Here is a 12,997-nt window from a genome sequence, read left to right on the forward strand (position 1 = left end):
TTTCTTTACTCTCTTATTCTTAAATCAAAGTTGAGTGCGAAGGTGTATGTATGGAAACCAATCAAATGAAGGGAGAAAGAGAAAACATTATTTTTACTACCCTCCTAAAAAATATGCTGACTAGAGTGCAAATTGTGGACATGTGAATTACAACACCATATCTCCATATATTCCAGTTACAGAATCGCCCTTCTCCAAGAGTGAAGCCATCCAACTCTTGAGAGGGTTTCTATTTTTAACAAACTTAAAGAAACATGGCATACTACATGACCATTAAAATAGATATTCTTTTAAAATTCAGATCAGCTGCTATCAACTCTTGCTTCTACAGTAAAATTTTTTTAATGCCAGAAACAGAGCTAAAGTGCAGGATGGATTATATTTTGTTTGCACATTTAGGATCATTTTAATTTCCCAAAAGTCTGCCTTAGCATTGATCTCCAATGTCCGGATTTAATTTTTATTTAAAGATTAAGAAAGGGACTGAATTTTTATATCTACACATAACAGGATGTTAAAATGGAACTACTTCAGACTCAGTTTTGGCTTGTGTCCCAAGACAACAGATGCCAAATACATCCATATTCCAAAGTGAGGTGCAAGACTAGCTGCAGGACTTGCAAAGGTTTCCAAAAACTGAGTTTTCAACTCTCAACCAAAAATCAAGATGAAAATAAACTAGAAAGGAATTTTAGTACACAGCTTCTGATGAGCTAGGAGTCCTACACACCCCACCCTGGGGATCAGGTGGACGTTGCTTGCTTCTCACTTCAAGCCTAGGAAAAGGGCTTCGTTCAATAGGACAATCGAGAGAGTCGGATATGTGTTCCCAGGAGTGTCCTGAAGTTGTCATTTGGCAGGCATTGGAAATGCCTGAACAACCTAAAGGGCAAATACTGCTACTGATCAGCTGCATGGACAGCTGAGCCAAGAGAGGATGCTGAGTCGGGTGGTCTGCGCCTGCTGAGTTTCAAGGAGCAAAGAATACATGAGCATTTTCCCTCAATTAGATATGCAAAATAGAGAGAGCCAGCATGGGACTACCTTCTCTCATGATCAAAACCAGCCTCTTGAGGGGGCAAGGCCACCTCAGGAGGTGGAAGCTGGAGGTGAACTGTGGATGCCCAGGAGCTGAAGACAGAGCTATGATCTGCCAGCTAGAGGAGACAGATTCAAAAGCATCAAAGACACTTTGGATAAGAGACTTTTCATCAATGTTAGGAGTGCTCCAAAAAACCCACAAATGAGTTCTAAAAAGGAAAGATGTTGGTTTTAAATGCCTATAGTCCTTGAAAGCTTTGATGCCAGATGACAAGAGTATTCCACTGACCCATATTAAATTTCCATTTTCGTAGGACAAATGTTGGCAAATTCGTATGACTGATTCTTATACAAGTAAAAATTTTTTACCCCTCTCCTCTATTCCCTGCTAGGGAGTCCAATGCAGCCTAGTGAGTGGAGAACAGGCAGCCAGACCAGAGAAAAGCCAGGATGAGATATGGGGACACTTAATTTTATTGGACTAGACATATTAATTACTGAATGTAGATTGTTTTGTATGTGCACATGTAACCAAAAATGACAGGATCTTTATTACTAGAGGAAAAAAAAAAAAACAGAAAAAAATGGTGGTATTTGCCTTATATTTCATCCAAGGAATAGGGGAGAATTCGTCCCTAAGAACAGATCTAAATGGCAAAAGAATAATGTGGCGTTTTATTACATTTGTCGAGTAATACATGTTCCATCTCACAATTACACACAGATAACTAACTGAGCACACCAAACTGGCCGTCTGTTCACGTTAAGAAAGGCTGGAGATATAGAGGGTATCCACGTTTCTGCCTCATAAGACATTTTCCCAATGACACAGTTATGGTTTAGAGTTCTAGGGTGATCCACAAAAGTTTACTTAATCCATAATATGAATGAAATCATATGGTATTTTTGATGCTGTCCCCACTAGATACTATATTAATTCTCTCCTTCTTAGGAACAAAAGTTTTAAATGATCTATCTATATTCTTTATTGCCCCTGTCATCTGGATTCCACCTCTACCATTCCACTGGCACAAATGGGCGCTCAGTAAGTGATGGCCACTTGCCTCTGCTAATCGTCCATCGCCTCTCTCAGGCCTTGCTCTCCAGGAGGCCTCCAAAGCACCTGATGCTTGGCCAAGCTCTCTGAATTCCTTCCCTTCCACTCTGTGTCTGCACTCTCTTGTTTCTCTCTTTTCCAAGTCTGACCGTTCTTTCTCTATTGCTTTGGATGACTCCTTTTCTTAGATCCTGAATGTAGTGTTTTCCAACAAATTAATCTAAACCCCACTTGCTCCTCTCTTTCCCCCAAACCAAACTTCCAGCTCTGGCATACTTAGAATCTGTAATGAATGATTCTCCCAAAGACCACACTTGAAATCCCGGTCACCTTTGTTAAAAGATAAACTGAAGGATATTTAAAAATTTTGCCAGTTTATTTGGGCATAACTTGAATGAAATCAGGCAGCACCAAACCGGAAGTGGTTAGGAGCATGCCCCCAAAATGCTCAGGGAGATGCTTTTATAGAGAAAAAACAGAAGCAAAGTAAGGCAATTATTGATTGGCTATCACTTAAAGCTTAGTTGGCTGTCTGTGATTGGTTGTTCTTAGGGTTTTGATTTCACAACCCTGAGGCATTTATATGCTTAAATTTTGGTTTGCTTATGTAGGTCACCATAGTATTTGAGCCACATTACTCTAATGGCCACTCTGTTTAATTAATATAATACGTTTTACTCCTCTTTCTCTAGTGTCCCAAACATGATCCTGTCAGTCACTAAATCTAATGATTCTGACTTTAAAGTGTTTCTTGAGTCTATAGCCATGTCACCCTGAACATGCCCGATCTCGGAAGCTAAGCAGGGTTGGGCCTGTTAGTACTTGGATGGGAGACCATGTAGAAATATCAGGTGCTGTAGGCATTTAAAAAAAAAGTGTTTCTTGACACTTTAGATCCTCTTTAGTTCATGCTGCTCCCCTAAAGGAGCCTCCTATTACTCTCCAACTGGACTATTATAACCTAACATAGAAGGTATCATGCATTTCTTAAACAATGATACTAACTTCCTGGTAGTCTCCCCGACTTCACTTCCTCTCCCCTCAATCATCCCGCATGCCATGATCTTCCTAAAATACTACTTTAATCATGTTATACTATTGTCTAAAAATTTTCTGCAAAAATCAACAGGACAATAAATATTTATGATTTTTTTTTGTTTAGGGGTTTAACATAAGTGTGACATTCTGCTGAATAATGTCTGGGTGTTTTCACACTGAACATGCATTACTTTTGTAGACAGAGGGAAAAAATAAGCGTATAATTTTAATATCTTTTATAATTTGAGAGACTCATTCATGGACATTTTTGCTTTCTTTGTCTTAACAAGTTTTATATGAAATTTATAACACTGAAATTCAAAGTCAAATAAAAGTTTTTAGAGTCCCCCCCCGCCACTGTACAAAATGAAATCTAAAACTTTAGCCTGCTATCCAATATCTTCCACATATTGACCCATAAACTCTTCCAGTTTTCTCTTCAACTCCTACTTTCTACAAGGCTGCTTGCTACTCCAGGCAACTGCCTGCTTCCAACTCTACAGCTCTGTCTGTCACTGAGCTCCCAGCCTTGTTCTATCTCCTCCCGACAAGTTCCTATCCAAGTCCCACAGTGCCCTCTACCTCCATCTAGTCAAAGCATGGAATTTCAAAGGTATGATGAGGTTCTACAAGTTCTCTGATCCAAGCCCCTTATTTTACAGCGGGAGAAACTGAGATCCAGGACTAAAATGACTTGTTCACAGTCCCTCAACTAAAGCACAAGGCACTGGGTCTTATAACTCCCAATCTATGCTCTTTGCATTTATTACACGATGTTGTCCCTGACTGTGAGCTCCTTAATAGTAGGGCCCATGTCTTATCATTTTTAGATGTATACTGCCTGGGGTTGCTTTCCACCTAACATACAAAAGGAAAATTCCATATTTTAGCTTTATTCAGATCCCTACTAATGTTCCTAATATTTACAGAACAGTAATCATTTAATACCCTATCTTTTTCTCTCTTTTACTTTTACCATAGATTAGCAAAGAACTTCAAAATTACAAAAACTCGCAATGGAAATATCATCCAGTAAAATTGTCAGTAGATGTATATTGAATTACAAAGAGAAAGGACAGACGTGCAGAATGATTGAAAATGTTTATTAAAATTTATACTGTTTTACTCTTTCCTCTTTGGAACCTAAACATCTGTGTTTAAAATGCAGATGCAAAATATTCCTCTGGAGGTTCTCAACCTGGATTGAACATCAGGGTCAACTGCGGTAGGCTCAATAAATAAAGATGCCCAGTTCCTGGCTCAAAGCTACTGAATCAGAATTAAAAGGGCTGCAGACCAAATACAACAAATGCATTCATTCATCTTTTCCTTCAATAGAAAATTATTGCACATAAATGCCAGGCATTGTGCTAGGTGATAGGGATACAGTTTCCTGTCATGGAGCTTTTGATTTAGTAGAAAGAAAGATACTTATCAAATAATCGCACACATTAATATACAAATACGAACAATAATAAAATGAATTAAAGTGAATTAAACTTAGAAGAAATTATGAAATCTGAAGATGAGGCTGGAAAAGTGGCATTAGATCAGGCAGGCACTCGTAAAACATATGAATTTTATCCTGAGGACAATAGAAAGCCTTTGGAAAGTTTTAAGATGAGCTAGAATGGGAGAGATGATGAAAATGAAGTTACTGGAGGGAAGAATAGGGTTAAAGTTCGGTGTGTCTCTGTCTCTGTCTCTGTCTCTGTCTCTCTCTCTCTCTCTCTCTCTCTCTCTCTCTCGTCTCTCCCTCTAATGTAAGAGACATGGCATATTAGATTTTGTGTAAAGATCGAGAGAAAGAGAGATCCAGGTTAAAGATTCAGGAGAAAGAAGAGATGATCAACAATACTGTAAGGTTTCTGAGCAAATAAAAGAAGAGAGAGGCCATGGAAGGGGTAATGGTTTCCATTTTAGATGTGAAGAGTTATATCTTTTCTGTAAAAGATGATAAGCATGAGATGGGTGCCGACACAAGGAAAAGTCCAAATCTGGCAGAGGGAGATAAAGAAATTTCTATCTGATAACTTCTCTTTTCTTTATGAAATAGAAAAGGAGATTATCTGCCAAGAGTGAGGAGTGAAGAATCAGAATCTCCACATGAGATAGCATTTTCTTGAATCTCTTTTCTCATTAGAAAGAATTACAAATATTCTGGTACTCATAAAGACTAGAACTAAACAGCTGACGAAATGAAGTTGTTCTATACCTGATATTCGCTCACAGTGATAGGATTTGGGAAAAATGGATCTAACCAATAACCAAGACACAGACCATACAAGGCTCCAGTTAGGAGATTAGTGGTCCAGGCATCATATGTCACACACACATTCATACTTCTAAAAAGTTTCACCATTTGAAGTACATATATATTTTGTCGCACAAGGGACAAACTGATTTCCTTAGTAGAAAAGTATTAACTAGAAGCACATTCTCTTTAAAAACAAACAAACAAACAAACCACTTATTTAATCCCTTCTGTTCTTACTGAAAGTGGAAAAAATTAAGGTTTTTTTAAGACATGCAACAGGATCACTTTTCTTGGCCACCTATCTCAAGCAAGAGGAAGAAGCAGAAGTGTAGCTACAGCTTGTATTAAATGGGAAATTTAACCTTGAGGCAAAATAGTTCAATGTATTGCTCATTTCTCCTTTTCTCACTCCACCAAGGGACTCGGTACTCATTTCAGCGCCATACCCTGGCACCCAGTGCTGCCACCAACAGTCAGAGTCCAATGAGTTATAATCTTCCAAAACTCCCTCTATGCCATGGAAAATTAAGCATCATATAGAACTATACACACACATCTCACTAGTGTCAAATTCCTGCTTTCGATGTTGCACTATAATAATGTAAGATATAACCACTGGGTACACTGCAAAAAGCTTACTCAGGACCTCTCTATACTATCCGTGAATCTCTTTCAAAGTAAAAAGTTATTTTAAAAACTAACCTTCTTATGGCTCATATCACCAAGATTATATAGTCTACTAGGTAACAGCAAGCTAATCCTTAATAACATATTAGTGGATATTAGCATGTTTTCCCTACCAGCTAAACAAATACTGTAACATGAGTCTCCTGGACTCCAATTCTCCATCTAAAGCCATGGCTATTGTGGTCAGAATCTGAGACACTTTGAAAACAATCCAGTGTGTGAGGGGATGATCTGTGTGGAACCCTCAAATCATGTAACAGAGGTGGACAACTTAAAATAGCAGTTGTTGCACATATTAAAAAACTTAATATTGTAGAACTGAAAATATCAGAAAATCAAGCTTCTAACCCTGACATTACTATAACACTCTGTGAGCCTACAAAGACACGTCACTTCTCTCAGATTCTTCCTCCATAAAATAAAGAGATGGATCTGGGTAACCGCTAAGATCCTCCCCAGCACTAAAACTCTATGATATCTGCTAATGGTTTGCTCAGATCCTCCATTTCACTGATGATCATGACACTCTAAGGTCTGATCCCAAAGCTCTGACTGAGGCCAAAAAAATGCACCTGAAGAGAGGGGTAGGTAAGAAACACTTTAAAGAATGAGCATTCTTTTAGTAGCTTCTGGAAAGAAAAAACAAGACAAAGATATCTTTACAAAAATCAGCTTGGGGTCCAGAAATTTAAATGCACACCATCAATAGGACTGACAATAGCAGATCAAATGACTCAATAAAGTCACAGGAATAATATGGCACAAAAAATCGTGAGTGCATTTTGAATTTCATAAGAGACTAGGATATTCAGTTCTTGACTGAAATCTTTTTTTGTTTTCAGAAAGTCCAAAACATTAATCCAAAAGATCAATTTTCCTCTGCTTCACAGGTACAGCGAATACAGCAACTATACATATTCTCAAAATAAAAATATGCGCACATAGTTCTACTAAATTGTAGTATCCTATAGAAGGGTGGAACTATAAGTCAAAGAACATTACAATGGATAATAATCAACAGAAGTAGTCTGGGAGAAACAATTCCTTCACTCTGTTCACTCATTTTTTTCATCCCACAAGCATGAACGGGTTCCTAAAAGAGGTCAGATACTACATAAGATAAAATAAATATGAAAATTAATAAAATAGAACGCCTGTCTTCAAGGAACTCACAGTCTGATGAAAGGGCTCAGAGCAGGCCTCCCCATTGTGTGCCACTTTGGCACGTGGATCATTTTGAGCTGAAGGCAATCAAGACTCTGCAGGCTCAGGAGAAACTTTTACCTCTTTCTTAAAAAATTTAAATTAGGGGCCTTGCTCATAATAAGAGTTGTCACCAGAAGTAACTTTTTATGACCTATCTATAGGGCAGGGCAAACTTCTAATCACTGAACATCTGCTCTTCTTACCGTCCTGAGGTGACCTCAGAGTCACCTCAGAAGGTCATTTTAACTTTCTTTCTCTGACTTTCTCGTATATGTGGGATTCCTGTGCATATGTATGTATTAAATTCTATTTTCTCCTGTTAATCTGTCTCATGTCGATTATTAGACCGAGAGGAAGAACCGAAGAGGATAGAGGAAAGTGTCTCCTTCTTCCCCTTACTAATAAATAAGGTAGTCACATTTTTTAAACACTACACTGATCAAAGTTTGGAAAAATAAAACAAATCTGGAAATTCATAGTGGTGGTGCTTGCACAACAGTGTGAATGTACTTGATGCCACTGAACTATACACTGAAAAAAGGTTAAAATGGTAATTTGTATGTAAATCTTATTATGTTATGTATATACAGGTAATATACATTTTGCCACAATTAAAAAAAGGGGGGGAGGGTAACTACACTGGTCAATAAGTGCTGTCACAAAGGTGTATATGAGGGCCATGGAAGAACAGAGAACAAATGCTGACCTCTACCAGCTGACACTCAGACTTCTCCTTGCCTTTCTCACTGCACATGAAAGAACTAGTGGTCTTTCCCAAAAAAAGCAGTCTTTTAAGCTGAGACTAACAAAAGTATTCTGCAGGCCACATCCACATTCCAGAGAGCATGCCACTGACTTCTGACCTGTCACAATTTGCTCCATGCTTTCTGTTAAGCTGTCATCAAAAGCCAGGGGAGTTGACCAGATGCTACTTGTAGAGTGCTTCAAGGATGAAAACTGTCTGAACAAAGATGTGCTCTTCTGCAAAGGACAAACAGCTCCATACAAACCTGACAGCAGAAGCAAACCCACCCAGGCAACAGCTGGGCAGCAAGTTGTAAAGATAAGGAGCATTCTGAAAGGCTATAAAAAGCTTTGAACGCTGGCAACCCTTACCTAACCTTACCACAACAATTAACTCAAGTAGATGCAACAGTTACAAACACAGAAACAATTCAAATGAGACAGCTTCTGAATTACATAATAATGTGACATCCACCATGTATTATACAGGGCTCCAAAAGAAGGATTTTAAGCCATGGAGCTATTGAATTTTCTACCTTCTCTTTCTTGTCCCCTATCCCCAGGACTGGCTTCAGAGAAGGACTGAGAAACTGCAGCTGGTTACAGCCAGAAGAGACCACAAGGTTACCTAGTTCAGTGTTTCCCAAGTTGGCTATGCATCCAAATCACCAGATAAGTTGTGAAATTACAGATTGTCCCAAAAAATCTGATTCCATAAGTCTAGGGTGTCAGGGGACTTCGTGGAGCTACTTACCTGGAGAGGTAAAGTAGCTCATAGTCTCACCACTAAGGAGTTGGGGAAAAAAAAAAAATTCAAGATCGGGCCCCCGGTTCGGTACCTTTTCCACTACCTGACACTTCTCAGCAGAACAGATGGAAACTAAAGATGCCTGGCTATGGGCACATATCAGCACTCCTCAAAATGGGATCCAAAAAACAAATAGACTCTCCTAAAGTGCTTATTTAAAAGGCAGATTCCTAGGTCTCGTAACAGCAATACTGACTTGTGATCTGGGGACAGGGCCTGGACTATGCATCTTGAACAAGCTCCCCAGTCAGTTGATTCTAAGCAAACTGGTGTTTGAGACCACTGGTAAGTTCTACCAGCAGCAGCCTCAAGTGGTAAACTCAGTTGCATGAATCATTCTGGAAGGGAAGACAGGCTTGCTACTGCCACTGAGGAAAGAGGGCACAGGACTGCAATTATCAAGTGAGCAGGACTCTCGGTGACTGGGGCTCTCCCTCAGGGTTCTCAGAGGAACGTAAAAGTCAATGCTTGAGTCACCCACAGGCCTGGAACTCTGGGCTGTGAGCTGCCCATAAGGAGAGGGATGGTGTGGCTAGATCCCTCCTGGTTCCCACCATCATTAGCCTTCCTTTTATAGAACCTCTATCTGCCTTCTAATAACCTGGAATACATTTTTTAAATCACAGATGCATTGGATAAAGAAGCTGTGATCCATATATACAATGGAATATTACTTAGCCATGAGAAGAGATGAAATACTGCCATTTGCGACAACATGGATGGACCTCGAGATAATCTAAGTGAAATAAGCCAGACAGAAAAAGTTGAAAATCATGATATCACTTATATGTGGGATATAAATTTAAAAGGAACAAAGGAACAGGACAAACAAACAGAGACTCATGGACATGGACTATAGACTAGTGGTTTACAGAGGGTAGGGGGTGGCAGGAGCGGGGAGGTAGACAGGGTAAAGGCGGTCAACTATGTGGTGACAGAAAGAAATCTAACTATGGGGGGTGAACGTACAGTGTAAATATATATATATGCCTTGCTGTTAAAGTGTACAGATGAAACATTGGATTTCGTTAACCAATGTCACCAAAAAAATAAAAATAAATTTTTTTAAAAATAAATAAATAAATAATCACAGACGCAAGAACATTTGCAACTAAATCTGGTGTATACATACAAAGGAGATATTATTCAGACTTAAAAAGGAAAGACATTTTGACATATGCTACAACATGGATGAATTCTGATATTATGTTAAGTGAAATAAAACATCACAAATGACAAATATTGTTATAAGTCCACTTATGTGAGGCATCTAGAGAAGTCAAAATTACACAGAAAGTAGACCGGTGACTGCCAAGGTGCTGGAGGTAGGGGAAATGGCCAGTTATTGTTTAATGAATGCATATTATTAGTTTTGCAAGATAAAAAGAGTTCTGGAGATGGATGGTAGTGATGACTGCACAGTGTGAATGTATTTAATACCACTGAACTATACACTTAAAATAATTAAGATAGTTCATTTTATGTTATGTGTATTTTTACCACAATAAAAAAATTGAGGGGAAAAATTTGCAACTATTTGGGAGAGCCAAGGATTCTAGTCAAAAGATAGATACCTAAAGATAAGGCACCTAGAGAAATACTGCAAAACATGAAAATATAAGCAGTGTTAACTTTTAAAACAAGTTATCTTGTTTTAAAGTGTAAGATGATTATCAAATCAGAGTATGTCTCTCCACTTGTCCTATAATACACCTGACTATAACAGCTTTGTAAAATATGCGTCTATGGAGAGGTGTTACAGCTAAAACGAGCCTCTAAGGAGAGGGCTGATGCTCTAGGAAGTTAAGAAAGAAATCATGGAAGTAGCTGGGAGAGGTAGAAGCCATGGTGATTGTTCTTAGAGAAAAATACATGCCCAAAAGCAGCAAAGAACTATCCATATTCAATGCAGGTATGTAAATTAAATATATGCATAAGTAACACCCCAAAAAAGTCAGTGCAGTGTTCTCACTAAATTTTATTAATCTTTAAGAGGACTTAAAAATAATAATTGTCAAGAATTGCTCTGCAATTGTAAAAAATACATAAGTCATTTAGATTTCACATATAAGGAAAATCATGTGGTATTTGTCTTTGACTTATTTCATTTAGCATAATACTCTTTAGGTCCATCCATGTTGCTGGAAATGGCAAGATTTCACTCTTAAGACTGAATATTATTCCATATATGTGCCACATCTTATTTATCCATTCATCTATCGATGGACACTTAGCTTGCTTCCATATCTTGGTTATTGTAAATAATTCTGAAATGAACGTAAGGATGAATGTATCTTTTCAAACTAGTGTTTTGGATTTCTTCAGATAAATACCCAGAAGTGGAAGTTTAGGAAGATGGATGAAAACAGCGCAAGAAACTAAGAAGTACAAATTGCGAGTTAACTAAAATAGTCATGGGGACGTAAAGTACAGCATAGGGAATATAGTCGATAATATGTAATAACTATGTATGGCGTCAGATGGGTGCTAGACTTATCAGAGTGACTACTTTGTAAAGCATATAAATGTCTAATCATTATGTTGTACACCTAAAACTAATATAATAGTATGTGTCATCTGTAATTGAAAAATAAGTTAATTTAAAAATACAAAAAATAAACCTCAAAAAAATACACGTGTATGAATATACAGAAATTTATTATGCTTCACTATCACATACTGCACAATAAAAGGAGATTTAAAAAAAAGAATAAAAACCTAGACATTTTACTAGATTAAAATAAATACTCATCATTAAAAAACCCGAAGATGAAAAAGCCTATTTAAAGGTCAAAAGCAATTTAAGTAATCCAGAAAGATTAAGGGTTTAATAAATGACTCACTCACACTTATTCTGTAAAGTTACATGTCACAGTTGGAGAAATGCCAAAGAGCCCACCAAGTGTGTTTTACCTACAGGATCCTTTTCCTGACCCAGTGGAAAGAATAATTTAAAAATGCCACTCAGATTATCCGCAGTCACTACAAATCAAAGCTCTGGAAAGTCCTACATTGTTTTACACAATGTCTTTCAGTAGTAATACTAGGATCCGTCCATATTTTCTCTAGAAAATGGGATTTCAAAATATTCTTCTGAAAAAAAGTATTTTCCCCTCCTTGATATTTATACTGAGAACAGTCACTGCCTTAGGAAAACAAAATATAGTTTATAATAATGGATTATTTAAATAACAAATATATTTTCATCATAATCATTATTCATTGCTGAAAGAAAAGGATTTTAATGATAAGCAATATACAGTCCTTGAATGCTGTGCCAGAGACGAGGAAAGATGAAAACCAGAGACTAAGACTGAAAGCCTTGGCTTCTCATAACATTTCTTTGATTATACTGACCCCTGGTGGCCCTTGAAGGACTCTTTTTTTTTTTCTTAGGAGGAATCCTTTCACATTATTTATGTATCAAATCAGTACGCTGCACTTTGTCAATTTTTATACTGCAACGAAACTGGGAGAAAAAACATCATCAATAATAAGTACTCGATAAACATGCTTGTCTTCAAAAGAATAAAAATGCTTTATGGAACGTGGAAGAGGAAAAATTATATTTAGTTCAATAAAAATGACTATAGCTTTCATACATTCATTTAATAAATATTGACTTTTATGTGCAAAGCACTATTCTATGTTCCAGAGATACAGGGGTGAACAAGCTCCCCAAAACTATAATCTATGAGGTACCGTCAATTAAAAGTGACATGAACGAACCAAGAGAAGTTACAGAGTGCTATATGAGTGTCTATAGGGGGTAAGCCATTTTAGACGATGCCTGAAAGGCAAAATCAAGTCACTTGAATAAGAGTAGAAAAATAGTATTCCAGGGAACAGCACAGGAAGGCTCTGGGATAAGACGACAGGCTGGTGAGTTTAAGACACTTAAAGGATATATGTCTAAAGCATGGATTTCAAGGGTAAGGGTGGCAACTAACTGAAGCTGAAGGCTGAAGAGGTGGGCATAGGCCAGATCTTATCAATGTTTTTTTAATTTTTTAAGTATATAAATTTCCTTTTTTTTCTTTCCTACCTAAGCAATATGACAAGCGAAGCCCACAAACCACTACATGAGAAACCCTATAAATCCTTGCACCTACAATCTCACATCTTCCACAAGTCTTTCTCCACTATTTTATCCTCCTCT

The 12,997-nt window shown here is 37.6% G+C and overlaps 1 protein-coding gene and 1 pseudogene across 2 annotated transcripts in view; one reads left to right on the forward strand and one right to left on the reverse strand.

Moving 5' to 3' along the window:
• Positions 1-12,997, reverse strand: part of CD109 (CD109 molecule) — a 102,354-nt gene that overhangs the window by 59,428 nt on the left and 29,929 nt on the right. The window lies entirely within an intron of this gene.
• LOC120595233 (uncharacterized) lies at positions 2,854-2,961 on the forward strand (annotated as a pseudogene).

This window comes from Pteropus medius, unplaced genomic scaffold, assembly GCF_902729225.1.
Source record: "Pteropus medius unplaced genomic scaffold, Ma_sr-lr_union100, whole genome shotgun sequence".
Classification (NCBI taxonomy): domain Eukaryota; kingdom Metazoa; phylum Chordata; class Mammalia; order Chiroptera; family Pteropodidae; genus Pteropus; species Pteropus medius.